The 5,763-nt window shown below is 37.0% G+C and overlaps 1 long non-coding RNA gene across 1 annotated transcript; it reads left to right on the forward strand.

Annotated features, from left to right (window-relative positions):
• The first annotated feature begins 307 nt into the window (after nt 1–307).
• Nucleotides 308–2,307, forward strand: LOC127762286 (uncharacterized). Its single transcript, XR_008015491.1, has 3 exons — nt 308–457; nt 1,041–1,163; nt 1,888–2,307. It is a non-coding gene; the product is annotated as an uncharacterized LOC127762286 (long non-coding RNA).
• Nucleotides 2,308–5,763: the final 3,456 nt, after the last annotated feature.

Consider the following 5,763-nt stretch of genomic DNA (forward strand, 5'->3'; position numbering starts at 1 on the left):
AAAATGTTAACTTTTTAGCACATGTTTGACCGTTCGTCTTATTCAAAAAATTTAAGTAATTATTAATTCTTTTCCTATCATTTGATTCATTGTTAAATATATTTTTATGTAGTTATATAATTTTACATATTTCGTAAAAGTATTTGAATAAGATGAACGGTCAAATATGTGCTAAAAAATCAACGGTGTCAAACATTTCGAAACGGAGGGAGTAGTATAATATTAAATAAGTGAGCCGATGATATAAATAGCTAGCCTAGCATGGCCGTGAGACACCAGTTAATTTCAGATTATATATATGGCCGTCGATCGAGCTAGCTAAGCGAACACACCATGGCTGCTTCTTTCATGGCTCGCGTCGTGCTAATCCTAGTGCTGTCCCTCTGGCTGCTGCCGTCGCTTCTGCCCAGTTTTCTCGCCGCCGGCGCTTCATCAGCCGGCAACGAGCTTGCGCCATGTGAGTAATCTGCCGTTTTTTGGAACTAAACAGGCAGTAGCTGATCTGTCAATTATATTTAAATCAGTAGAGTAAAAACCCAGAGACGGTTACAGGAAAAGGAAAACGAAGTTGTCAATCTCTATTACCAGTATTATTGTCACTAGTTGGTTTTATTTCCTCAAACATTTTATGTCGAGAAGAATTATATATATCTCATGGTCAAGTGAAATCTGTGGTGCAGACTACTACTGCAACCCCGTAAGTTAACGTACTGATCGTCTAATATTACGAATCTAGATAAACCCATGTCTAAATTTATTGTATTGGTGATGTCATATTTTATTTATTATTTATTTTAGAGAAGGGTATGTTTTATCCGGCATATACATCCAACTGGATATATGCCGTATTTTTAAATCAGGAACTTAGCCTATTATATAGGGAACTTAGCTATCAAATAACCTAATCTAAAATTCGCTCCTATAGAGATTTGAACTCAGGATTTTAGGATGCTACTCTATTTAATATTCTATTTAATATTAGATTTATATTTTGGGACGAAAGAAATAGTAATTAAGCATCGTTCGCGTGTGCATGCCAGTGAGTGGTGGCAGCTCCAGGCGGATGGCGATGGTGAGAAGCAGGGAGAGGACAGACGGCTATGGTTTAAGTATCGCGAAATCAGCACGGCGATCTCTCCGGCCTACACCCGGTTATGAACAAAGTAAGCAGCGCTTGGAATTGATAACAAATTAAGTGGTTTGATAATTTGATGCTGCCATGGAAAGTAGATCAGGTTGAATGGGAGATATATATATATTCACGAAACATATACAGAGTTTTGGAAACTATGTAGGTTATACATGTTTGATTCAATTATGTTTTTTAGGTTATGAAGTAGATCAGTTCTTTTTTCCTCATTATAACTTTTCAGGGTTATTACTAGTATGCGAAGACCGATTCCAGCCGTCTGCATAAACTGTTTCTGTAGTAGTGACGGTCTTGTAATATTTTCATGCTATATTAATATGAAACCTCATACCCGGTTCCTTAAAAAAAATTGCCACTTTAAAATCCTATTTAGAACGTTGGAATTTTGCATGTTTTTCGCAGGGACTTCACACAAACAGTAGTTAAAAAAAAAGTTCTCTAAACAGGGACAAAGATAGCTAGCTTTTATAAATTACTGATTTTATCAAGTATTCCCTCTAAACATAAAAATTTGACGTTTCAGGTTAAGATTTGGTCAAATTGTCCATCAATCACTTCTCAAATGCATATTTTAAAAGGTGCCGTGGATAGATTTTTCATGTCTATCATAATATCGAACTCATGTAATATGAAATCGATAGTTAAAGTTTTTAGAAATTTGACCTTCTAAACGTTGATATTTATGTCTCGATGGAGTAATAGTATTTATGTAAAGTTTATTACTTACATCATTTCAGACCCTGGGGATGGACCGCGTGAAACTCCTGTCACTCCTATAGAAAGAAATAGGCAGCCAGGCAACTGATCAGAGAGGGAACACCTCTGATGGCACAACAAGAACACTTGAACGAGGAAATGATTCAGCTGTGATCAACAGAGGTTGTAATGAAAACCGTCAAAAACTCTAATAAGAAGTTACTCCTTCCGGATTAATAAAACTTGTCTTTTTGAACAAGTCTATTATTAAACTTTAAAAACTTTAACCATATGAAGACCATATGTATAGATTAGTATTAAAAAGTCTTTTCATAAAATCATATGTATTGATATTTCTATATATATATTGTAAAAGAAAAATAGTGGTCAAAACTGTTTTTAAAGATTTTTTTTTTTCAAAACGACAAGTATTATCAACCCGGATCGAGTAGCGGATATGATAGCCAACTGAAGGATTGTTTGTCTGTTCATTATAAATTTTGTTTTTGTTACTCATACATATTATAGGATTATTTGTAATGTTGATCTTCCTTTTTTTTTTCTTCCCTACCACGCTTCATAGTGGCATGGTCAGAGCCTTCTTCATAATTCTCTATGTGTTGACGAAAAATCCGCGCTCGGCTGATGATATCGGGTCTGTGTTGGCGTGAACTAAGTCAACGAATACAACGGCCTAGGAGATCTGCTTAGCTCCAGTGTAGGTCCAACGGTTGATGAGATACGGGCGTTCCTGTCAGTTTGATCCTGCAACTGACAAGATATACAAATAGCAGATCAATAAGCCGATCGGTTGTCAAGCCGATGGAGTAATTCAGCTGATGCCGATATCAACCGATGTCAATAAGGTTTTGAGCAATCGGATATATATTCAATGTAGATAACGATATAAATACAATCGGCTGATAGTAATGTAATAAAACAATAATAATGTCTAGTAGAAACCAATCGGCTAACAATGATATGATAGAATAAGCACTGATCCGAAGGTTAAAACATACATTGGCTGAATGTCCGATGTCATAAAATCCACAAGATTAGATAAACAATGAAACGTTTGTTGCAATCGGCTAAATCCAACTTGTATGCAATCCTTGTAAGCCAACGCAACGTTCAGATAACTCATCGGCTGAAACCCCAATGAAACCATTATTGGCAATCAAGAAGCAGGCTAGAGATTATGGTTCTAAGCACGACTTAGTAGATCAAACTTAACCGATGCAACACTAAGTATGAAAAGAAACATAATATCTAGACAATCAAGTATTTGACTGATTTTCAGGGTGGTGGATACCTTAGCTAATCTAATCTGGTAAAAAGATTTAGCCGATACTGGCATAAACCCTAAAGCGAGAATCGGTCGATATGGCTAAATTGAGATACTAAGACTAGATTAACTAAGGTATATGATAAATTGGTAGGCAAATATATCAACCGAACCAGAGCAATCCAAGAGGTCGAATGTACTGATGCAGCCTTGAACGACGCCGATGAAGCCAATACAATTGCCAGGGGAGGCGGAACGTAGGACTTACCGTTTTGCCGGAGATCGAAAGCCGATGCAGCCCCATGTCAGGTGCCAAGTTTCGCCGGATGATAAGTAAAAACCCCGGTAAAGAGGGTGGCGATGCGCCGAGAGTAGTTGCATTGATCTAGATATGAGATAATTTATATCCATGGGTAGATACTAGTCCTTGTTGGACAAGAAAGAAAATTTTCTAAAGATAAAAGGAAAACATAAAGTCCTTATTGGACACTAAACACACTTCCCTAAAGATAAAAGGAAACTAACAAGCTCTTCCTAATTAATAGATAACTTGCCATGCCGCATCCTCCTTGAACTTAGTCTCTTCTGGATAAGCTTCTCTGAATAGATTAATTTCCTTAACCGAATATAGCAAGAATCTGACTATTAGTGCCTTGATAATTCCCATCGGCCGATTACAGAACTCTGAAGACCATGATGACTTCGGGGATTACCAAATTTTACTGTTAACACTATGTCTCTTCTTTTGAAAGCTCAGCAAGATTAATTGTCATGAAATCTTCAGAATACATTTGTTATGAGTAGGGGCCTATTGATGGGAATGAGAGGGTGTGTTCTTACACACCGAGTTGAATCCATAAGATGACGTAGCTAGGAATTTTTCGTTGGATAATCCTGTTCTTAAATTCACATCATCACATCACATACCAAAATTATCGAATACTATAAATGTACAAACTTAGTGAAATACGATAGAAATAATATTGTCTTGTATCATTAATATTCGACTAAATTAACCAGCAAGTTCAAATGTGCAAATATTACAATATAAAGAATTCAAATACAAAAGATCTTAGACAAACAAAAAAAATAAAACAATGCCGCTATCTTACTCTACGCTTACTCTTAGACATGAAAGTTTTGTTACGTTTTCCTAACTTTAGAGAAGATATTTCGCTCAATAAATATGACTAAGAATGATTCAATAAATCATCATCACATAAATTGTTTCTCAACTTGTTTTCACTAGATTCAGTGCAGAAAAAACACTCTCAACACTTACAGCGGTTCCCGCTGGTAAAATCAATACCAATTTAAGAAGCAAATACACAAAATCATAAAAAAAAACATGGTTGTTTGTTTCAAAAAGCAACCAATCGTTCCAAATGCATGAATAGATACTAAAACAATTTTGAGTAGTTTCGAGCAATTTTGATTTTGCACCACATAAATTTTCCGATGGGCTCACCGACTCGTGTAAAAATTAATTTTCACAATCAATGGGGTCAAGCATATTCCCATACGCCTGAAAACACTTTTGAGTGGTTTCGAATGGTTTCATTTTCGCATCACACAAACTTTCCGGCAGGCCCACTGACTCAAGTAAAAATTTCTCACAGTTTGGATGTGATCCAAATCTATTATTTCGGAGGTTTTATCTTCCTGAAAGATTTCAATCCTTTCTTTACATACCTTGGACATGTCTTAATGACTTCATGTTATTTTTAGAACTATTCACCTTAACAATCACTGTTTTCTCCGGTGATGAACTTCACACTAACATCTACCCATAATGGCATCCAATGCACAATTCTGCGATGCTCGAGTCACATAGAAATTTTTCGCAATGAACACATCCAATCCACTGGTATGAAATTTATGGTTTGGTGCTTTTTGAACCATTTTGTTCCGGCAATAAACTTCGCAAAACCATAAACCCAGAATGGCATCAATGCACAACTTTACATTGCGTGAGTCACCAAGTGTGAGTATTTTGATAACTGAGCAGAAGAATTAATATGACCATAGAGTTCGAAAACCCGTAAACACATAATATTGCTTGAAGTTACACATTGAGCTTTTTTTGCGGGCTTCCTGGCCCAGCAAACCTTAGCGCCATCCCTAAGGGCTGCTTGCAAAATGGCACCCCCCTCCCCCCAACAAAAAAAAGGGCATTCTAGAGGGTGGCAATGGGGCCGCCTACAAAAATCCTAGGCCGCCTGCGCAGCCCTTTGTAGGTGGGCCCCTAGCGCGAAAAAACGCTCTCCGAGAGGACGGAAAGAGGCCTCCGAGAGGACAGTAAAGGGGTCGCCTACAAATATCCGTCCCTCGGCGGACAATCGTTAAGGGGTTCCAATGGCCATCTGCCACATAGGATAAAATGTCCCTTCTCCAAGGACGTGAGGCGACTAGTATTGCAAAATATTGAAACAAAAATCATTTTTCAATATTTTAGTAAATAAAATTAAAATAAAAAATACCAAATCGACGGGAGGGAGAATTGACTGATAGGTTGGAATTTTGCAGATGCCTACGAAATAGCAAACACGATAAAAGTAGCATGCAGAGAACAAGCTAGCTAATTTGGAAACCACACAGAAAATATTGAACCATCTGAGATTTTGCTCGTTGA

The sequence above is a fragment of the Oryza glaberrima genome, chromosome 2 (assembly GCF_000147395.1).
Source record: "Oryza glaberrima chromosome 2, OglaRS2, whole genome shotgun sequence".
In the NCBI taxonomy this organism is placed as follows: domain Eukaryota; kingdom Viridiplantae; phylum Streptophyta; class Magnoliopsida; order Poales; family Poaceae; genus Oryza; species Oryza glaberrima.